We start from the raw sequence: 26,071 nt of genomic DNA, 5'->3' as shown, positions 1-26,071 counted from the left end.
ATAATTAGGTTTACTTGGAATGCCCGATTATCTAACTAAAGTAGTCGACTAGATAGCTTTCTTTTACATTAGATTAATATGTACGGCCCTGGGGAGTGCTGTTTATGATAACAGAGATCACAAATAAGATGGGGAATCATTGAATGAAAACCCCAATTAAACCCCTTTATTTGGAAATCCTACTTCCAATTCCATTATCAAGTCCTTGGTATTACGTGACTAACAGGAAAACGTCCTGTTGATCTGTATCATCTGAGCTTCTGTCACAACCAGGGAGCGAGTATACATACAATCCATAGTATACGTAAATACTGACATCGATATCATATACGGCAGTGATTGATTGATTTATTTACACTATATTTAACATGGCAAAGATTTGACGTCTTTAATAGTGATTTCGACATGAACTTAATCCATTGGCGCCAAATCACATGTGCAATGAGACGAGACATGTCAAATTCACTGTAATTAATTTAGAGTGAATCCTCTATTTACTATCCTAATTAATTTAGGATTTTTTAACATTAATGAAAAGAAGATAAATCAAAGGAGAGAAAATACTACCCTACTAAATAGTTCCATGGATTATAATGAATGTATTGGACATTTTTATTTAAAGACATGATTCCGCTGATCAAACCCTGACATGCAAGCTTGAAAAAGTGTCCCCCAACACAATCGAAAGGGTAAGTTAACTATCATGTTCAGCTGTGTACTCCAATGTTTCTTGTACAATATATGAAGTCACAGTACTGTAATCTTGTTTTGGGAATCTGTGTTGTGATATTAAGATAAGAATACTTGACAACTCAAAAGTTATCGTTTATCATTTTAGTACCATGGAACAGGTAGAAGCACTCTATAACTATTTTGATCAATGTTTTGTACGTTACCACCTTCATATCTTTATAAAGAGCAATGTATTTCTAAAAGGCTCCAGGGGCACAATCAAACTTGGAAAAGGCAATGCATGAATTATGTGTTTGGACATGCGTACAATGAATAATATGTATGGACATACGTACAATGAATAATATGTATGGACATGCGTACAATGAATAATATGTATGGACATGCGTACAATGTATTATGTGTATGGATATGCGTACAATGAATGATGTGTATGGACATGCGTACAATGAATTATGTGTATGGACATGCGTAAATGAATTATGTGCATGGACAAGCGTACCATGAATTATGTGTATGGACATGCGTACCATGAATTATGTGTATGGACATGCGTACCATGAATTATGTGTATGGACATGCATACAATGAATTTTTGTGTATGGACATGCGTAAATGAATTATGTGCATGGACAAGCGTACCATGAATTATGTGTATGGACATGCGTACCATGAATTATGTGTATGGACATGCGTACCATGAATTATGTGTATGGACATGCGTACCATGAATTATGTGCAAGGGCATGCGCACATGAATTATGTGCATGAACATGCTTACAATGAATTATGTGCATGGACATGCATACAATGAATTATGTGCGTGGACATGCGTTGCGTACAATGAATTTTGTGTATGGACATGCATACAATGAATTGTGTGCGTGGACATGCATTGCGTACAATGAATTTTGTGTATGGACATGCGTACAATGAATTGTGTGCGTGGACATGCGTTGCGTACAATGAGTTTTGTGTATGGACATGCGTACAACGATTTATGAGCATGAACATGCATACAATGAATCGCAGACATATGTTAGATTCCTAAACTCGAATCTATTCCGGGAGACAACGGTTAACTTCTCAGTTGTAAGAGCTATCTGGTGAATCTTCCTGACACGACCAACTTTTCATATGTTCAGATTTACAGGTGAGTAAAACTCACTGTCAAACTAATGGGCTGCTGAGTATAGCTTTTGGACCCTTTACCAGAACGACATTTAACTAGATATTTCTTATTCAAGTCTTCCGCTTTTTCGATGTGTGAATAAGAAATCATTTTGATTTCTAGTTAAATGTTGATCTGATGGAGGGTCGAAAGGCGAGGCTCTTCAAAGTGTGAATCAGAGTTAGTCTACAGTTTACGTTATAAGTCTTTGTATAAGGAGAATTAGTGAGAATCAGGACCCGAGGACACCCTTCGTCATCCCAGATATACCTCAACACTGCCACATGTGGTGATGTCACTCATTCAGCGCTTTCTGTAGGGTTTCAAACATTTGTTGAACCCCTACTTTCGGAGGAAAACTATAACATCCATATATCTGTCGATATCCGATTAGTCCTTTAAATTTAGGATGAGCTTAGACGAAATCAGTAATCATTTAATTGAGAAAAGATGAAGCGCCATCGTTCACGAACGTATGTAATTATGTGTTTCGATTATATTTAACAAATAAGGCAGTTATCAACTCCGGTAAACACATACGAAGTGTACATACATATCGTTGGACTAAACGTGGAGCTGATATCTACATATCTATTTCTTTGAGCAACTTGAATCTCCAAACAAAAAAATGGCCATGTATCAAAAATTGATAAAAATGCTGATCTGGAAAAGAAATGGTACATCAATCACTGCGAAAAAATAATGAAGTTTTTAGTGAAGCAACTTATACAGAGTACAATAGATATTGACTGTAAATGCGAATGTATTACGCGAATGTCGGATGTAGCAATGCTCATTTAACTGGTGTAGAGTATACTGCCCATCAACGTGATAGGGGAGAGCTGCAAATAATCTTAGGTTGAGAATATCATTCAGACTCCCCAGAAGCATCATTCCCGGGAAAAAAATATGTGTTTCTTTGGTGTTAAATTGTTAAATGAAATTGGTAAAAGGCAAAGTATACTGTCATCATGACTAATCCAAAAGTAAAATTCAGTGGATGGAATCACTTATTTTTCAAGAGAAAATCATCATTAATATGAAAACTGCCAACGACGTGTTTATGTTGTTAACTAACTAGTCCCTGTTGTATACAGTTAGGTAGTTACAGCACCATGTATATCATACAGGAACATATAGTATTACTATCTCTGAAAAGTCGCGAACATATCAATATAGATCCCAAGCCAGTAATGATTAACTAAAGAAAGGCATACCTCTTTCTAGATAATGTGTGTTACGGGAATCTCTATATAGAAAAGGCAACATAAAACATCATTTCACACACAGAAGTAGCAGTCATGTGTCATACTGGACACGACAGACTCCCCTGCTAGCAATCTGTTACCCTGTATCATTGATGAGGAGTGATGAATTGGGGACCAAACAGTAGTCCTCGTCCCCACGTCGTACCGACGACATCCCCCTTCACTGAGTGATCGATGCCAATTTGTGATGGTCTAACTGATACATGTATATGTCGCTTGTCAGCATATAGGCCTCTAATAAATCAAGCTGGAATTGAAACCAGACTAAGTGCATCATTTATCAATTCGAAATGGCTACTTGTCTGTTGTTTTGTGCGCTTACATCAAGAATATAAGAAACATTACTACTCCCCCCAATTCAACTATTTCCGATTTTTAGCCAAAGAAATGATTGGAATGAGAAGCAAATCGTTTATATTTTCCTGTAGGATGTTTAAAAGAAACAAACCATGGTAATGATCTTTTGGGTGAAATCCGAAGCGACAACCTGATGTCGAAACGCATTCACACATATGCAGGGAAACAATGTGATCGGAGCCTGATGAAGCTGTTGAAAGACCGCATGTCCAATAAGTGTAGGAATTTACTATATTGATTAATACAGAAACAGTATATATTTGTCTCTGGTAGCAATTAGAGTAGTATTAGTCGTATACACTGATAACAATACTAAAGGCTAGAAAAAGTCCTACGGCTTGTTTATCAAACACAAATACCATAATCACCGAAGCCAAATAGACCGGGATGTAATATGGATCAGATGTCTGGCCTTGGGTCAGACCATCGCTTCCTTAACCCTGTGATGTGGCGACAGACCAATACATACGTAAAGCGTCCGTGACAGTGTAACACTGAAACAGAACAGTGAGTTTTGTCTATTTACTTACGGACAGTATAATTCTATCATACTGATTAAACCAAAGAGACAACCTGTACACGGTATGCCCACAAAGGGTCTGGCTTGCTAATGCATGTATAAACTGGGACTGATAACTTAAGTCAATGTTAAATTAATCTATTTTTGTATCAAAACTTTCGTTATTGCCGTCTAGCCGTCACCATGTGATGGTTTTGACCGCTTTCAAACTAGTATTACAAATTTCAGGGCTGAGAACAAATGATTTCATCATCTAGGCTCTTCCGACTTCCTAGAGTAGGACGACACCGGTTTATCAGGAGAAACATACTACGGGGTCATGAGTAACCCCATAACTTTTCACATCCGATCTGGGAATCGAACCCCGGTCGCCTAGGTGAAAGACGAATGTATTGCCAGTGCGCCTCCGACCACCCATATTTATTGTGTATCAGTTTTGATGTGTTATTCTAACGTTGTGGGGTCCTATGACTGGTTGAGTTTTACACTAATTAGTGTCAAATCAGACGCTGTCAAAACAGCATATAGCTTGTAGGGGAAACGGTACCACAGGGGGCCGAAGTGGCCGAGTGGTTTAGGTGTCCCGGCACTTTATCACTAGCCCTCCACCTATAGGTCGCGAGATCGAAACCCACGTGGGGCAGCTGCCTGGTACTGATCATAAGCCGGTGGTTTTCTCCGGGTACTCCAGCTTTCCTCCACCTACAAATCCTGACACGTCCTTGAATGAACCTGGCGGCTGCTAAGAGGACATTAAACAAAAATAAACCAAAAGGTTACCACAGTAGACAAGACATAAATACACGGCTACTATATATATGAAAACATTCATTTTTAGGACTCCAATAGGTAATATAGGAGGAGACTCATAAGAAAGATCGCCCGATGGTGGCAGGTTTCGTTATGAAAAGATGAAATACAGTGGACACAACCACGACAGCACAGACCACACTGTTTCTCGACTTCTCGAAAAACACATCCGACACGTGTATGGGGCACGTTATCAGGTAACATTAACACACGCTATCTATACAATAAAATAACATTAATCCGGTTTTCAAGGTTGACAATTTATATGGGAATACAATGAAGGTATCTAAAAAACATCAAAAAGCGAACGCATTGTGCTTGAGCTACTTGCTACTTTTTGTGGAATGCTTCAGTTTATGTGTCCACAAGAAATACGAGAATGGTCAAATGGAAAGGAAGATAGCTTCTATAGATATAAACCGATGACTTCAGGAATGTTCATAAGGCCATGTACGCGATAAGAACAGGAATTGTTTCCTGGACGGACCCACGTTGATGTGGTGATTTATTTACTGTTCCCTTAAGATTTAATCAGTGTTTGTTCAGTGTGTCTGACTCACACTCTCTAGGGATGTTGGTTTTGACCAATTGACGCTGATCAATTCTTTTCCCACACCCCTGTCCAGTCAAATGGTGTTCTGAAGTTTATCGGCAAACTACATTACACAAAAAATGCTATCATAAACAAACTCTCGGCTTTTATAAGTCGAAGGGCTGGTTATATAGCAACTTCATCTACAGCACATCAATGACGAGCGTTGCTTTGACAGTTGTTTGATTTGACTTTCTCTAAGGAGGCAATTGATGCATTGCGGGATACGCATTGGGTTGGAGAACGCGAGTCTGCACTGTGTAGTGCATATCAATGGGTAGACAAAGGGCTACCACCTCAACCTTAAGTAGGTCAATACGGCGCACTGCTTACTCAGTAACATGCATTATGACACTAAACACAATAGGCAGAACATCAGGAACTACAACTTGATAATGGATTATCATTGTGGTCTATTGTAATGAAAGTATCGGGTTGTTCCCCATGGTGAAGATTACAATTTGTGACCTTTCGGTGTACTGACAGATTGAAACTTTGACATTTTATACAGTTTTGCTACATTTTGCATAAAGTTAAGATGTCAATTTAGGAGCGAGTTAAAGCGTATTTCAATTTTCTCTATACAAAGGTATCTTTTTCATACTCAGTGTCAAAAATTAAACGCTCGCTCCAATCATCGAAAATCATTTTAACTTCTCTACGAATATTGACAGTAAAAGAGTGTTTTTTCTATAACGGTAAACTTGCTCGTAGCAGTAATTCTTTAAATCGTCAGTAAAATGTTAAGAACATATAATTGAATAACTGTGATGTCCTCTGTGAAACATGACATGCCAAAGCATTGTTGAGTCGTCATTTGACTCTGCTTTGTCCCGCTCTCGAACAAGTCGTATACGATATGGACTGTCTTCTTGTCACCGTCGATTATGGCGATGTTGTCTCTAGGCCATTCCTCTAGTGTGATATTGTCTCTAGGCAATGTCTTTTATGTTATGTCGTGTCTTCTATGGCGATATTGTGTCTTCTTTGACGATATTGTCTCTAAGTCGTGTTTTCTATGAAAATATTGTCTCTAAGTCGTGTCTTCTATGGTGATATTGTCTCTAGGTTGTGTCTTCTATCGAGCTATTTTCTCTAAGTTGTGTCTCCTATGGCGATATTGTCTCTAAGTCGTGTCTTCTGTGTTGATATAAGTCTAGGCCGTGTCTACTATTGTGATATTGTCTCTAAGTCGTGTCTTCTACAGAGATATTATGTCTAGTTCATGTCTTCGATGGTGATGCCTATTCCAGACCATGTTTTCTATAGCGATATCCTCTATGTTATGTATGAATGACATTGGCGGTTTTTTTTTGACATTCAAAGACTTCAGAACAAATAACGTTTTGTTTTTAATAACTATCAGATTTATGTTAAGGCCAGTAAACAGTACCTGGATGATTGATTCAAATACGAACGACAGTCTTAGCGGCAATATATATGTATTGTCTAAATAATCCATCAGTCTTGAAAAGGAAATACATTTGTACCACAATACCCTGTGTTATTCAACTCTCAGACCATCAGTTAATCACTACAGCTGTTGATTAACAATCTGTTTATACCACACGTGGTATAAACTCTGTACGCATTTTGATTGGCTAACACGGTGAACTTTGACCCAAGCTGCAATTGTTATTGACGTCATCAATAATCTAATGACGTCACATCAACGGGTCCCGGACGTCACCGGTACACTTTATTTACATATGCGAAATTATACTTGGCCACCTTTTTTCTTTGATTCCAGCCGATATTATTGTGGTAGAAACAGGTCACACGACTCGAAATTGTTGGATATGGAATTTATTTCACACTCGTAAGTTAATTTTTAAAAGTTGCAAAAAAACACTCGCTAAAGCTCGTGTCTTTTGTAACTTTTAAAAAATAACTTACTCGTGTGAAATAAATTCCATATCCAACAACCACTCGTTGTGTAACCTCTATTTCTACCACAATACCCTGTGTTATTCAACTCTCAGACCATCAGTTAATCATTACAGCTGTTGATTAACAATCTGTTTATACCATACGTGGTACAAACTCTGTACGCATTTTGATTGGCTAACACGGTGAACTTTGACCCAGGCTGCAATTGTTATTGACGTCATCAATAATCTAATGACGTCACATCACCGGGTCCCGGACGTCACCGGTACACTTTATTTGCATACGCGAAATTATACTTGGTCACGTTTCCCTTTGATTCAAGCCGATATCATTGTGGTAGAAACAGGTCACACGACTCGAAATTGTTGGATATGGAATTTATTTCACACTCGTAAGTTATTTTTTAAAAGTTGCAAAAAACACTCGCTAAAGCTCGTGTCTTTTGTAACTTTTAAAAAATAACTTACTCGTGTGAAATAAATTCCATATCCAACAACCACTCGTTGTGTAACCTCTATATATACAACTTCAAGTCTAGAAGTACGTATCGGGATCTAGTAAAATCGATAGTATATTTATCTTAATGAGTAGTAAAGACCTCGAACGCACATAAATCGTACAGACTATAATGTATCTGTTATTCTGTCTGCGAGACTTCGGTGTCGCAGTGTTTACGATGGTAATTTCTTTGATCTCTGGAATATAATATACCTTTCTCCTAATTTTAAAATGCAAGATACATTTGTAGTATATTTATATAACAGTTTCCAGCCAAATAAAACCCTTGCAAATCTTATCGGAGAGTAATTTAAAAATAGTGACATCTGTATCTGATGTCATCCTAATATCGGTTGCGTGCTTTCATCAACATGTGGGCCTGGTACAAATGATGTGCTAAGTAAAAAAATTAACATTTTGCAACACCGAACTCAAAAAGCGTGAACAATCATATAGAAAATCGCGTCGTACCGCTAAAAGCGAGAAAAATCTGCTGTTCTGCTTACTGCATGAATAATAAAAAAATAAAAACAAACAGCATTCAGTCGTACCGCTATAAGCGTGATTTTTTTTTACCGCAAATAGCGTTAATTCGTACCGAGAATAGCTTGGAAATTGATATAGCAGATAGCGTGAAGATTTTAAGCGTGCAAAATAATTTTGGTTTAGACTTCATTTTGGCTAAATTCTAAACCTATTATTTGTCTGGGAATATCTCTAGTTTGACTGTTATTTGAATTCTCTGGAGCTTTTCAGACGTTCGTGCCGTGCATTTCTAAAATGAAATTCCTGTACAGCGGATTTGCATGCCTGAAAATAAACGGGTTGTGTGGTGCCGTTCTATACTGAAGGTATCACAACCTAGAATTATACTAGGTCGCCATAGCAAAAACTGCACACAAACCAACTACCTGGCTGGTTGGTAATTGAGGGCTGTGTAATGTAATGGATAAGGTCAGTATCGAAATATAGAGAAGCTCTGGTAGGAGAAAACACCCTATAAAATACTCGCAAAAGTACGCCTTGACGCGAGTTGATGGTTCCGCACTAAGTTTTAAGTATCACTTCAATACCAAGTGGGAGAAACAAAATCATTTGTTTTAATGACGAGCGTTGTTTAATCATTATCATTACATTTTACAGGTTCAGTCGTTTTATTCCCCGCGGATTTTTGCGCAGCCAAGATTTTGATTAGAATGCATTCCTGAGGCGTATTGATGCATTTAAAACATCATCCCAGTGTAGAAAATATTTTAAAACGAATCAATATCAATGCGGACCAAGATTTGGAAAGCAAATTATCATTGATTACAACGAGGTTAGTCAAAATAAACAAATGTGTAATTTAGATTCATGGTTAGAATAAGGATTGTCATCAAGAGGAGCAAGCGGCAAATCAAATTAACACGAGAACAGGAACAACGAAAAGCATGTAGATATTAAGACAATAACTGTAACATATCAGTTGTAGTGTGTGACCTCAGAGAGTAAACTAAGATATAAAGGTAGAATATTTGGTGATCTTCGAGATTCAACTGACCTCCCTTTTTTGTCGAATGAGTAACATCACTGATCGATAACATACAACATCCGCGTTAGAAATCTTTTGTGCTAACAGTGTATAATAAATTGTTAGCATACTTTTAAATGGTAAAACTTGTATAATTGAGTCCATCTAATCACCCCGTTTTTCCCTACAATCACGTCCCCGTTTGCTCATGCCTTGGAGAATTGTTCGCATGCCGCCAAACGCCTGCCACGTGTTTGTTTTGTTTTTGTTTTCCATTTGTGTTGGTCTCGGTATCGTTGGTGTTGATTTTAACATGTTTTAAAGAAGTAGACACCCCTCGACAGGCTCTACTTGCGCAAGTGTTTCCAATTACGAGTTGAGAAACACTTTACACATTATCAGAGTTAACTATCTCACGATGTTACCGGCATTTTAAAAGTTTGTGTGATAAACGTTTGTTACTCTTTCCAATCAATTCTACATGGTGCTAACTCCGGTGGGTGCTGGATTTCTTACTCCATAATGACAGAAGGCCGGTAAATCAGGACAGACCAACATCGATCATCGTCAACTAACTCATGTGCGCTCTTCTCTTGTTCGCCGAGCCGTGCTTTAACTGGTCTGGTCTACCATTGACGACGGTCACTAGTACGCCGAGCGTGATCTGGTCTACCATTGACGACGGTCACTAGTACGTCGAGTGTGATCTGGTCTACCATTGACGACGGCCACACCATTGACGACGGTCACTAGTGCGTCGAGTGTGATCTGGTCTACCATTGACGACGGTCAATAGTACGTCGAGTGTGATCTGGTCTACCATTGACGACGGTCACTAGTACGTCGAGTGTGATCTGGTCTACCATTGACGACGAGCGTGATCTGGTCTACCATTGACGCCGAGCGTGATCTGGTCTACCATTGACGACGAGCGTGATCTGGTCTACCATTGACGACGGTCACTAGTACGTCGAGCGTGATCTGGTCTACCATTGACGACGAGCGTGATCTGGTCTACCATTGACGACGGTCACTAGTACGTCGAGTGTGATCTGGTCTACCATTGACGACGGTCACTAGTACGCCGAGCGTGATCTGGTCTACCATTCACGACGGTCACTAGTACGTCGAGTGTGATCTGGTCTACCATTGACGACGGTCACTAGTACGTCGAGTGTGATCTGGTCTACCATTGACGACGGTCACACCATTGACGACGGTCAGGTGTACGCCGAGCGTGATCTGGTCTACCATTGACGACGGTCACTAGTACGTCGAGTGTGATCTGGTCTACCATTGACGACGGTCACTAGTACGCCGAGCGTGATCTGGTCTACCATTGACGACGGTCACTAGTACGTCGAGTGTGATCTGGTCTACCATTGATGACGGTCACTAGTACGCCGAGCGTGATCTGGTCTACCATTGACGACGGTCACTAGTACGTCGAGCGTGATCTGGTCTACCATTGACGACGGTCACTAGTACGCCGAGCGTGATCTGGTCTACCATTGACGACGGTCACTAGTACGTCGAGTGTGATCTGGTCTACCATTGACGACGGTCACTAGTACGTCGAGTGTGATCTGGTCTACCATTGACGACGGTCACTAGTACATCGAGTGTGATCTGGTCTACCATTGACGACGATCACTAGTACGTCGAGTGTGATCTGGTCTACCATTGACGACGGTCACTAGTACATCGAGTGTGATCTGGTCTACCATTGACGACGGTCACTAGTACGCCGAGCGTGATCTGGTCTACCATTGACGACGGTCACTAGTACATCGAGTGTGATCTGGTCTACCATTGACGACGATCACTAGTACGTCGAGTGTGATCTGGTCTACCATTGACGACGATCACTAGTACATCGAGCGTGATCTGGTCTACCATTGACGACGGTCACTAGGATGCGAGTGTGATCTCGTCTACCATTGACGACGGTCACTAGTACGTCGAGCCGTGTTTTAACTGATCTGGTCTTTCACTGCTTAATTTCACTTAGTACATTTATAGAAATATGTACTGTCCAATTATTTTCGCAAGTTTAATTGACACTTAGAAAATATACTATGAACAGTTTGACCATAATTACCATCGTAAAACTTGTGAGATATTGTATTTCGTGTCATCCAACACTTCTAGTTGTTTTATTGTGTAAATTTCGGATTTTCTCATTTATACGCTGGTTAAGGGAGTTCGGCACGATGTGCACAATATCCTATTACCTCGTAGTGCATCGCTATGGCGTAACTCATTACGACGAAATGGAGGTTTAATCCAATCTCCAAGATAAGTATTATTGGTAATACCGAAATCATTCCAAATACATACCGATTCGTTCTCACAATATCTAATGAATACGGGAGAAAAGTACACAGCGCATAATTGAAGGTAATAGAAATAAATTGCGTAGGTATTATACGGAAACTGAAACAAATCTGGTGATAGGACTAGACGAAGCCACTCAGAAAATGTTCCTCCTAAAAGCAGCAAGGTTCGTCGTTGGCGCTTCGAGTGTGATTACTAAAATGTGGTAGTTTGCAAGGACGTTTCCTTATAGGTTTTCTCTCATGCATATTGATCATGGGTTTGTTTTCCTATTATTTTTGTAACTGTCGATATCACTTGTTCACTTGCGGAAGACAGGCTTAACGTGATCACAGTTAACGTACATACACGTGTAACAGGTAACGTACACTACAGGTAACGTACATCATAGGTAACGTACATCATAGGTAACATACATTACCGGTAACGTATATCATAGGTAACGTACAAACACGTGTAACAGGTAACGTACACTACAGGTAACGTACATCACAGGTAACGTACATCATAGGTAACGTCCATTATAGGTAACGTATATCATAGGTAACGTACAAACACGTGTAACAGGTAACGTACACTACAGGTAACGTACATTACAGGTAACGTAAATAACAGGTAACGTACATCACTGTTAACGTACATTACAGGTAACGTAAATAACAGGTAACGTACATTACTTTTAACGTAAAAAACAGGACACGTACACTACAGGTAACATTCATTACAGGTAACGTAAATAGCAGATAACGTACCTTATAGGTAACGTAACTTATAGGTAACGTAAAACAGATAACGTACATTACTGATTTCGTACATTACAGGTAACGTAAATAGCAGATAACGTACATTACAGGTAACGTAAATAACAGGTAACGTAAATAACAGGTAACGTACATTATAGGTAACGTAACTAACAATTATCGTACATTAAAGGTAACATATATCACAGGTAACGTACAAAAAATGTACATTTACAAATCGGCAAATTGACGGAAGATTTACGTGTATTTATGTATTATTGGTATACTCAACAAAAATGTACAGATTTCCCTCAAACACATACAACTATTTATCTGTGCAAACATGCATTCTTCCTTGAGTGCTTCCAGTATATATAAGATTGGCAGGCCATAACTTCTCTATTTGTTTGTATACGCGTAAACACGCAATACGAGTCAGCTTTCGGCTGTTTCTATTAAATATCAACATGGCAGGCAAATTATTCTGCCTCCGGGCGGCTTCAATCTATAACAAAAAGTATGACATAAACCTATGGTGGCTGATTTGTGCCATTTTCGCTTTTTCGCTTTTTCGCCATGGAAAAACCGCGAAAAAGCGCAAATCTAATGTTAAAATTTCGCTTTTTCGCGTTAAACTAACACGAAAAAGCGAAAAAGCGAAATAGCGAAAATGGCACAAATCAGCCACCATATAAACCCCTTATTCTGAAAAATATATTAATAATTGATTTGATATAATACCATATGATTATCCGTTATACATGCGATACAATTATGATGACATAGATATATTCCACGGAAAATGATACCGTGTTGTAATATTTCCGATAACCGGTTATACTACCTCCCTGTTCTGATATTACTACATGAACCTATCGATTGGTTATTAGACCCTATGATGTAGTGTCTACCTGCTCGCATCCGTAGTCCAATCCTGGGACATGTGGTTACCTCTGTATACATGTAAGACACACGAGCGACTGCTGCCTTTGATCAACATTTCAATAGGATGCGTACAACGTCGACTTTTAAGTATCAATATACAAAGACGGATGACAATAGTAATCAAACCACACATTGTAGCAGTTTGTTTACGTACGAACGTGTATTGCATGTGTGTGTGCAATGGCACGCGATTCCATGTGCTTGCCTTTTGTTTTAATGAACAGCATGATCAATCTAAATCGACATCAATATTGATATGTTAACGTTAATAGAGACATTGTTGATAACCATTTCCTCCGCCTCCCCCAAACCACCGCTACCACCACCTCCCCCAAACCACCGCTACCACCACCTCCCCCAAACCACCGCTACCACCACCTTCACCACTACCACTACCACCACCACCACTACCACTACCACCACCGCCACCACTACCACCACCACCACCACTACCACCACTACCACCACCACCACCACCACCACCACTACCACCACCTTCACCACTACCACCACCTTCACCACTACCACCACACCACTACCACCCGCTACCACACCACCTCACCACACCACGACACACACTACCACCACCACCACACACCCCCCCCCAAACCACCGCCTACCACTACCACCACCACCACTACCCACCACTTCCAAACCACCGCTACCACCACCTTCACCACTACCACTACCTTCACCACTACCTTCACCTCCACTACCACTACCACCACTACCATCACCTCCACCACTACCATCACCGCCACTACCACTACCACCACCTTCACCACTACCACTACCACTACCAGCACTACTACCACTACCACCACTACCACTACCTCACCACTACCACTACCACCACTACCACCACCACTACCACCACCTCCCCCAAACCACCGCTACCACCACCTTCACCACTACCACCACTACCACTACCTTCACCACTACCACTACCACCACTACCACCACCACTACCACCACCTCCCCCAAACCACCGCTACCACCACCTTCACCACTACCACTACCTTCACCACTACCTTCACCTCCACTACCACTACCACCACTACCATCACCACTACCACTACCACCACCTCCCCCAAACCACCCCCTCACCAACCACTCCCTACCACCACCTTCACCACCCACCACACCACCACTCACCACCACACCACACACCACCACTCCACCACGACCACACCACCACACCACCACCACCACCACCACTACACGACCACTACCAGCACACGACCACACCACCACACACGACCACCACGACACCACGACCACCACGACAATACCACCACCGACCACTACCCACCACACCACGACCACCACGCACCACTACACCACCACCACCACCACCACACCACCACGCCACCACCACCACCACACCACCACCTACCCACCACCCAGACCACCACACTAGACCACCACCGTTTCCACTACCACACCACCGACCACCCCCCTACCACCTCCCCACCACACCACCACCCACTCACCACGCTACCACCACCACCACCACCACCACCACCACCACCACCACCACCACCACTACCACCACCTCACCCACGCCACCACCACCACTACCACCACCACCACCACTACCACCACCTTCACCACTACCACCACTACAACCACCTCCACCACCACCACTACCACCACCTCCACTACCACTACCACCACTACCACCACTTCCACTACCACTACCACCACTACACTACCACCCACACTTCCACTACCACTACCACCACCTCCACTACCACTACCACCACTACCACCACTTCCACTACCACCACCTCCACCATTACCATCACCTCCACACTACCACACCATATTTGAAACAGATGGGAGAACGTAACAGTTTCCGACACCATGACATGCAAGTCACAACTTGGACACGACGATATAACGGCGCATTGATTGTTGACGTAATGTTGACGCATGCAAAGTTTGTTGTCAAAGTTCAAAATATCAACCAATCAAAATGCCGGAAGGACATATACCAGTAGCTGGCACGTTTACACACTGGTCAGTCTGGAATATGATACATCCAATTGTGGTAGAAACAATAACAAAGCAGAAACCGAAAATTGCATATGTTGGTTGTTCATCAAAATTTCTATCTGCTTTGCATTGTCACTATATGATATTAATTAATAAAAACTTCTCAGATCATAACTTCCCCATAATTCTCATTGGCGTAGTGATATGAAGAGCAATGTTCGTAATGTTATCACTAAATGACGTCGTTTTGTCTGACGTCACTTCATTAAGTGTATTTTGACGTCAAGAATATTCCTGCTGCCGGATTAAAAAAAACCCCGATGGATCAAAGTAACTGGCAATTAATATATTGATTAAAATGTTCAGATTTAATTGATGATTTTATGTTTATTTCTACAAACATTAATTTTTGCCAGGAACGAATTACTCATAACCCGCTAATGTGCGTTCACTTTGTCTGCAGTGCGGTGAGAAATGTAGGACAATAACTTTAAAGATGACATTTAAATGCTTAACTCAATCATAGATTGTAAACACATGTGGACTATACACCAACATGGATCGATTAATATCCATTTCATTTTGGCATCAGGTGCCATGACCAAAAGCGCAGATTCAAGTGTTTATATCATTCATACCGGGTAACCCTAACAACATTGATATTATACCGGGAAACCCTAACAACATTGATATCATACCGAGTAACCCTAACAACATTGATATCATACCGAGTAACCCTAACAACATTGATATCATACCAAGTAACCCTAACAACATTGATATCATACCGAGTAACCCTAACAACATTGATATCATACCGAGTAACCCTAACAACATTGATATCATACCGGGTAACCCTAACAACATTGATATCATACCGGGTAACCCTAACAACATTGATATCATACCGAGTAACCCTAACAACATTGATATCATACCGAGTAACCCTAACAACATTGATATCATACCGAGTAACCCTAACAACATTTATATCATACCGAGTAACCCTAACAACATTGATATCATACCGAGTAACCCTAACAACATTGATATCATACCGGGTAACCCTAACAACATTGATATCATACCGGGTAACCCTAACAACATTGATATCATACCGAGTAACCCTAACAACATTGATATCATACCGAGTAACCCTAACAACATTGATATCATACCGAGTAACCCTAACAACATTGATATCATACCGAGTAACCCTAACAACATTGATATCATACCGAGTAACCCTAACAACATTGATATCATACCGAGTAACCCTAACAACATTGATATTGTACCGAGTAACCCTAACAACATTGATATCATACCGAGTAACCCTAACATTAGTGATATTATACCGAGTAACCCTAACAACATTGGTATCATACCGGGTAACCCTAACAACATTGGTATCATACCGAGTAACCCTAACATTAGTGATATTATACTGAGTAACCCTAACAACATTGGTATCATACCGGGTAACCCTAACAACATTGATATCATACCGAGTAACCCTAACAACATTGATATCATACCGAGTAACCCAAACAACATTGATATCATACCGAGTAACCCTAACAACATTGGTATCATACCGAGTAGTAACCCTAACAACATTGATATCATACCGAGTAACCCTAACATTAGTGATATTATACTGAGTAACCCTAACAACATTGATATCATACCGAGTAACCCTAACAACATTGATATTGTACCGAGTAACCCTAACAACATTTATATCATACCAAGTAACCCTAACAACATTGATATCATACCGAGTAACCCTAACAACATTGATATCATACCGGGTAACCCTAACAACATTGATATCATACCGAGTAACCCTAACAACATTGGTATCATACCGAGTAACCCTAACAACATTGGTATCATACCGAGTAGCCCTAACAACATTGATATCATACCGAGTAACCCTAACAACATTTATATCATACCGAGTAACCCTAACAACATTGATATCATACCGAGTAACCCTAACAACATTGATATCATACCGGGTAACCCTAACAACATTGATATCATACCGGGTAACCCTAACAACATTGATATCATACCGAGTAACCCTAACAACATTGATATCATACCGAGTAACCCTAACAACATTGATATCATACCGAGTAACCCTAACAACATTGATATCATACCGAGTAACCCTAACAACATTGATATCATACCGAGTAACCCTAACAACATTGATATCATACCGAGTAACCCTAACAACATTGATATCATACCGAGTAACCCTAACAACATTGATATCATACCGAGTAACCCTAACAACATTGATATTGTACCGAGTAACCCTAACAACATTGATATCATACCGAGTAACCCTAACATTAGTGATATTATACCGAGTAACCCTAACAACATTGGTATCATACCGGGTAACCCTAACAACATTGGTATCATACCGAGTAACCCTAACATTAGTGATATTATACTGAGTAACCCTAACAACATTGGTATCATACCGAGTAACCCTAACAACATTGATATCATACCGAGTAACCCTAACAACATTGATATCATACCGAGTAACCCAAACAACATTGATATCATACCGAGTAACCCTAACAACATTGATATTGTACCGAGTAACCCTAACAACATTTATATCATACCAAGTAACCCTCACAACATATATATCATACCGAGTAACCCTAACAACATTGATATCATACCGGGTAACCCTAACAACATTGATATCATACCGAGTAACCCTAACAACATTGATATCATACCGAGTAACCCTAACAACATTGGTATCATACCGAGTAGCCCTAACAACATTGGTATCATACCGAGTAACCCTAACAACATTGATATCATACCGAGTAACCCTAACGACATTGATATTGTACTGTGTAACCCTGGCAACATTGATATCATACCGAGTAACCCTAACGACATTGATATTGTACCGGGTAACCCTAACAACATTGATATCATACCGAGTAACCCTAACAACATTGATATCATACCGAGTAACCCTAGCAACATTGATATCATACCGAGTAACCCTAACAACATTGATATCATACCGAGTAACCCTAACATTAGTGATATTGTACCGGGTAACCCTATCAACATTGATATCATACCGAGTAACCCTAACAACATTGATATTGTACCGAGTAACCCTAACAACATTGATATTATACTGAGTAACCCTAACAATATTGATATTATACCGAGTAACCCTAACAACATTGATATCATACCGAGTAACCCTAACATTAGTGATATCATACCGAGTAACCCTAACATTAGAGATATTATACCGAGTAACCCTAACATTAGTGATATTGTACTGTAACCCTAACAACATTGATATCATACCGAGTAACCCTAACAACATTGATATCATACCGAGTAACCCTAACAACATTGATATCATACCGAGTAACACTAACATTAGTGATATCATACCGAGTAAGCCTAACATTAGTGATATTATACCGAGTAACCCTAACAACATTGATATCATACCGAGTAACCCTAACAACATTGATATCATACCGAGTAACACTAACATTAGTGATATCATACCGAGTAAGCCTAACATTAGTGATATTGTACCGAGTAACCCTAACAACATTGATATCATACCGAGTGACCCTAACATTAGTGATATCATACCGAGTAACACTAACAACATTGATATCATACCGAGTAACCCTAACATTAGTGATATTGTACCGAGTAACCCTAACAACATTGATATCATACCGAGTAACCCTAACATTAGTGATATTGTACCGAGTAACCCTAACATTAGTGATATCATACCGAGTAACACTAACAACATTGATATCATACCGAGTAACCCTAACAACACTGATATCATACCGAGTAACCCTAACATTAGTGATATTGTACCGAGTAACCCTAACATTAGTGATATCATACCGAGTAACCCTAACATTAGTGATATTGTACCGAGTAACCCTAACATTAGTGATATTATACCGAGTAACCCTAACATTAGTGATATTATACCGAGTAACCCTAACATAAGTGATATCATACCGAGTAACCCTAACATTAGTGATATTGTACCGAGTAACCCTAACATTAGAGATATTGTACCGAGTAACCCTAACATTAGTGATATTATACCGAGTAACCCTAACATTAGTGATATTGTACCGAGTAACCCTAACATTAGAGATATTGTACCGAGTAACCCTAACATTAGTGATATTGTACCGAGTAACCCTAACATTAGTGATATTGTACCGAGTAACCCTAACATTAGTGATATTATACCGAGTAACCCTAACATTAGTGATATTGTACCGAGTAACCCTAACATTAGTGATATTATACCGAGTAACCCTAACATTAGTGATATTGTACCGAGTAACCCTAACATTAGAGATATTGTACCGAGTAACCCTAACATTAGTGATATTGTACCGAGTAACCCTAACATTAGAGATATTGTACCGAGTAACCCTAACATTAGTGATATTGTACCGAGTAACCCTAACATTAGTGATATCATACCGAGTAACCCTAACATTAGTGATATTGTACCGAGTAACCCTAACATTAGTGATATTGTACCGAGTAACCCTTACATTAGAGATATTGTACCGAGTAACCCTAACATTAGTGATATTGTGCCATGTAACCCTAACATTATTGGTATTGTACCGCATTGATAGAAAGCGTGATTTGTTATCGGCGGTACAGGTAGTACTGCGGTATGCGTTGAAGATGTTTAACCTTGATGTACACATATCATAGTAATGTCTTATGGTATAGGTTTGCATTCCCTAATTGCGATACTGCTTTACAAAGTTACAATTAGCAACACACCACTGGTTCCCTTACAACACGACTGTTTCCTGTTTTAGCTACAGGTTGTTCCAATTTTTTTATCACTCCTTATGTTTCGAATCATTACTTAGCTAATGAATCGGACTACGATGTACATGGAAATCTCTGATAATGATCAGCAGGCATTAATTACTTCCGGTATTAATGAAGAATGTGGTATCGGTGTAAACAACAACATTACAGTCATGTGGCAGCGCTATAAAGGCAGGTATGGAGACAATTAACTTCATATTATTTTGAAACGTGCACACTTCAACATTATGACGTCATGAATCAGCTGTCTAGCTGGTGCAGTTTTGTTTCGGCACATACTTTATGTGTAACTTGCCTTTATTGAAGGTTCTTTTTCATCTCTGTCCTCTGTACTGTCCTAAACTTTTACTATCAACAATCACGCATTTGGTAATGTTTGTTTTAAAACTATATACGATGACCAATTGGATTATAGCTTTGATAGCAGAGATACTCAGCTACAAAATGTATGTGTGACAGAGGGTATTAGTTATATATGACAGAGGACATTGTTATATATGACAATGGGCTTTGGTTATAATTGACAGAGGACATTGGTTATATATTTGACAGAGGTTTTTCGTTATATATGACAGAACACTTTGGTTATATTTGACAGAGGTCTTTGGTTAAATGTGACAGGGCACTTTGGTTATATAGGACAGAGGACTTGGGTTAAATGTGACACTAGGACTTAATACATGCAGGTTATGGTGTCTATTTTCACACTAGGACAGGACTTACCATACATAGGGTTGAATATAAATGTAATATATATTTCACGAGTATGATAGAATATCAATATTTTCCACGAGTGATAAGCAAGAATGAAAAATATCGCTATATTATGACATAAAGGGCGAAATAGATGTTATATTCAACGGAAAACCATTCAATTTTCGATTTATTTCATTGCAAAACAAATTATGCGTCGAAAAAAGTGGGAATGGGTAGCCAGGTCCGTGACGCTGTATTCCTGTGACACACGCTTCACAACAAGACGGCGCCATTTTGAATGGGCTGCTCAACGCAATTTAAACAACATCGGTAATCTACCGAGTAACCTAACAACTCTGGTATTCTACCGGGTAACCCCGGCAACATTGATATTCTACCGATTAACCCGAACATTTGTGATGTCATATGTGCCTGTGTACGTATATAGTTGTTATTGTCACGTATGAGAGGTGAGCGCAAGAATTGGTCGAGTGTGTCACTTTGACCCCGCATGACCCTGTACCAGTGCACGTGGAAAACCTTACCTTGGCCCTGCCCAGGTGGGTTCGACCCACAACAGCTATAGGCCCTGCACAGATCAAGTCCAGTATAACAAAGCATGTGTTCTTTACGGTCACAGTGTTAAAGGTAAGTGTATTTAAATAAAATACTATAAATAATGTATTCAATATACATGTATTTCAATTACTTACTATAGATGAAATACATTAAATTAATATATTTGTAGGGTCAATAGGGTCAAAGTCAGTGTAAAAGCATGAATATTGTTATAGATGTAGCTATAAACGCAATTTCAACCTTTTTCTGTTGTTGCCTGGTAATATTTTCTAACAAAATGATTGTGAATATGTACATGTGTATGTTTACGGAAATTCAGCAAAATAGACACTTACTCTACCTTCTCTTGAATTGGATCCGAACCGAATTATAATCAGCGGATTTCAACGTGGTTTATAGAAAACACCATTTTGAACGGTAAAAACAAAAACAATCTATCATCTCTGTAATGATTTAGGCAGGGATTATATAAATTTTGATCATTCAAGCTAATAATTTATTTTGTAATAGGTCTGGAGCGTTTGCTTAATTTTCGTTGGTCAATTTCCTGTTTTCCACACAAGGACCTATCAGTGAGTAGACCTGTTTGTGCTAAAAAATAAATTCTCCAAATATTGCGGACCAATCCAATCACGCAACGCCTTGGACAACAGCCAATAAGAATGCTGGAAACAAACGATTGTTCGGCATCACCTTGTTTACAATATGACAGACGATATACCCCAACAATGTTTCGCTTCAAAAAACGAAGAGGAATTATAAGATATTTTGAAGAAAAAAGACTTGTAGAACACTCGGGCAGATATTTCAGGTGCAACAAAAGTATTCCTGCAATATTAAAGTCCCAAATGTCAGTCTGCATGCCGATTTGAAAACTTTAGTCAACATGATTTAGAAAGGATCATTGGGATTGTTTTTTTTATTCATTTGTTTTAGTTGGCCATATTGCAAAACAGTTATTGCCTTTTGTGTTTTGATTAACTGAAATACTGTAGTGCTATGTGATTCCCGATAAAAATTCATATTAACCGACAGTTTAAAATAGATAGCAAAGAAAAAAAAATAGATAAATAAATAAAATAAAATAAAAAATTAGTTTACCTTTGATTATGTGGTGTTGAAAACATATAACTTTAGATATTTACAAATTTTTCAGAAATCAGTCTCTATCATTGTATGTACAAGCGTAGTTGGCTTTAATAAAAAAAACAACAACATGTATTTCGAGGTCGAAGGTTCTGTCTGGTTTCATAAAACATTCCCGGTTACATGAATAACTCGGAATCCAATTTTCCAACTTGAAATTTGATATAAATTCACATTAATCTAAAATTCACATTTTAGTCTGGTGATGACGTCGGCCATCATTTCCTCATATTACTTTATGTTATAATACTTATATAATGCAGTCCATATATCTGCGAAGGAAGTGTAATGGATATTTGTCTATAAACGACCAACTTTATATAAAATAGAAAACTGTATTAGGAATAAGGAAAATAAATGGTAGAACGTGTAAGGCATACATGTACCAAATATATTTACTGTGGAGTAAGTATATGTAAGGCTATCCTATCGCTGTCGATTTATATTTCCGTTGCCCCTCAATTCATTTTAGATTGGCGTTAGAGTGATTTTTCAAATACATATAAAGATAGGATAAATTGTATCTGGTATGCTTTTTCTCATCTATTTATTTTCTCTTGGTAACGCTACATGTATCTTTCATTGGTTAAAGCAATTGTTTGACAGCGTTATAAAAATGACGCTAGATTTTGAAACGTCAGGCAGGTGTCCCCGGTAGTCTTACCCAATCACTGGTGACAATAATCATATCGTCCGCCTTGAATAGGGAGTCTGAAGTTAGGAATGATTTTTGTTTTACATTAAACATAATTTTGTTGTAGAAGTATTACTTTAGTTTTAAAATTATATCACATTAATTTAACTGGAAATCAAATTTACCTATGAATTTTAATAATACCGAAAACCGAAGTGCACTCATAAAAATTGAGTGTATTATCTGGTTCAATCCTTAAATAAATATAAATAGTTATAATAAACCTCACCAACCCTTTGCGATAGAGACAATTTATATATCAATTCGAGGGTAAGATTGGTTATATCCATGACTAAAGTTGAGATATATATCTATCATTGCATTTCGAAGTTGTTATGGTGAAATCTCAGGGACCCGAGAATTTGAAAACTGTATCTGAACTAATAAGATTCGCTAAAAATGACAACCCTTGATGTTCATTATATCGGTTCAAATGACACCAATCGTTACCGAACCCCCCCCCCCCCCCCCCCCCCCCCCCACACACACACACACTCCCTCTCTCACACACACATCGCACGGACAAATTAACACCCCCCCCCCCCCAAAAAAAAGGGAGGAAAAAGCAGGTTCCTATGGGTAAAATAATGCCGTCACGGCACAATCGTCAATGGCGCGTGGAATATACATGTATGACAAAATGGATATGAGATTTTCATAACATTTCGTCGCCTATACACAATTAAGACGCAATCAAATTGGGTGTTGACGTTATCGGAATAAAGTGTGAGCTTTCTCTCCTTGCCAAATAACACGAATGAATGAAAAGTGAATGTTCTTGTTTAGGACAATATGCTTTCTTTCTTAATTCTGTTAGAAATCGAAATCGCCTTCAAGAATGGGCGAACCTGTTGAGTTCTTTACTGGATAGAATGTGATTCAGTATTAGTATCATAATTATAAACGTGGTTTCCTTGGTTTAACATTACCCGGATATACATCTACATTACAGAGTTGAAACATATCCAAATACACCTGTTAATGTACAAACTTATATTAAACTCTTTTATCCAACATTAGTACGTTCCTGTCACCTAGGACTTTATCTTGACATTTGTTGAGGTACATTTCGATTTCAGTAATTTCCTTTTGTCTCTTTTGCCACAAGCAACCAGCACAAAGAGGCATAGAAAGACAAAAAAACTGTATGATGCTGTTTCATTGATAGCTTAAATTGATATTCTTATCAAACTGATTTACATCTGTGTATCTTTTGTACAATCCTAAAAGTTTGATATTCGCCTATAATAGTAGAAACGCCTTTGATTGTAAATTCCTGAAGTTAAGTAATAGATTTATTTAACGTAGATAACAAACAATTTAATACATACGTTTCCTGGTATGGTTGCTCCTGTTTTTCTGACGTCATTGTCCTTGGTAAAGTTGTTATGTGACGTCGGGTTCCATGTCGTATTTGTTTCGCCGGGAGTGTAGATAAAAGCAGAGGAAGATGGTAAAGAAGAGTGGGAAGTAGACGAGGAAAACCAATGGCACAATAATTAACGGGGTCATTCCTAAATCCATTAAACTGGCACACACGACAGATGTCGGGATACGGGATGGTCAATTCCCTTTAATAGCCATCCATGCATGTTCCGAAATACAGGGAAAGTCAGTTTGACCAAATAAAAGTCGTTTCTATAGACACCATGATAACAAGGTATGGCGACTTGTTTGTATGATAAATGTTCACTTGAATTAAATATGTATGTAGATATGTACGTGTATCAGTTGTTGTTTTTGTTATAGAATTACAAAACAGTGTTCACTTTAACGTTCGTTAAGCCATGACTCCTCACAAAACTATCACTGAACAAAGTACACGCTACATTTTAACTCCGGCAATACTACACCATCTTAAACTCAAATACTCACATAATATTCCAAACAATCGAATAAATCTAAATTGTAGCAAATTAAAACACAACTAACACGTGTTGTGGTTCGTTCTCCCGACACGACATGTCCCTCCGCCCGACATTGGTTTACTGTTCGGCGCAGGTAGAGGTGTGGAGTTTGGCGGAGTTATGCGGAAAGCGCTCGATCCCGACTCCTTGGAATAGAGTTATCAATACATACAGCGACCGGCGGTAACGTCTCCAGTGTAACGCTGTGATTCACCATACGATTCCAAGTGCCATTAGAAGATGGAAATGTAGTAAATTGGTTCTTCCCGAAAACAAGAAGGGAGGCGAAGTGATGTGATCTTTAATATATGTCGGGTGATCAGCAGTGCTTGGTATGTGTCGCCAATTGATTCAGACAGCCTGATAGCTCAGGGAACAAAGTGCGACAAATGCTCAATGAATTAATCCCCGATAAATTGTTTCTCTATGGCACGGATCAATGTAGGAAGGGAAACCTACAGGAAACACTGCCGTTTTTATATTATGGAGCAGTAAAGTACAAAAAAATACATTTCGGTATAGATGGAGACATTATCATTGGCGACGAAATATATAGAAACCGGTTATACATTCGTCTGCCAATATTGACTAATTGACAAATAACTGAGAACGGTTGGATCATTTAACATTTAACACACATATATATATATTTTACTAACTGAATTTTCGCTAATATATTACGATGCGAACTTTATAGTCAATAGGATGTAGCTTCTAATTTACATGTTAACTTCACACCAAGATCGTGGTGATTCTAAAACAACAGTTGTCGACTGAGTTTGTACACATGGCAAAAAATGTACAATACATGT

The 26,071-nt window shown here is 39.0% G+C and overlaps 1 long non-coding RNA gene across 1 annotated transcript in view; it reads right to left on the bottom strand.

Annotated features, from left to right (window-relative positions):
- Positions 1 to 25,826, bottom strand: part of LOC117325552 — a 43,569-nt gene extending 17,743 nt beyond the window's left edge. The window contains exon 1 of the long non-coding RNA XR_004532287.1: positions 24,684 to 25,826. This is a non-coding gene — a long non-coding RNA (uncharacterized LOC117325552). The remainder of the gene's footprint in view (positions 1 to 24,683) is intronic.
- Between the last annotated feature and the right edge of the window lie 245 nt (positions 25,827 to 26,071).

Source organism: Pecten maximus, chromosome 4, assembly GCF_902652985.1.
Source record: "Pecten maximus chromosome 4, xPecMax1.1, whole genome shotgun sequence".
Taxonomy (NCBI): domain Eukaryota; kingdom Metazoa; phylum Mollusca; class Bivalvia; order Pectinida; family Pectinidae; genus Pecten; species Pecten maximus.
Note: the sequence above shows the minus strand (reverse complement) of the source record. Positions and strands in the feature narration are given on the sequence as shown.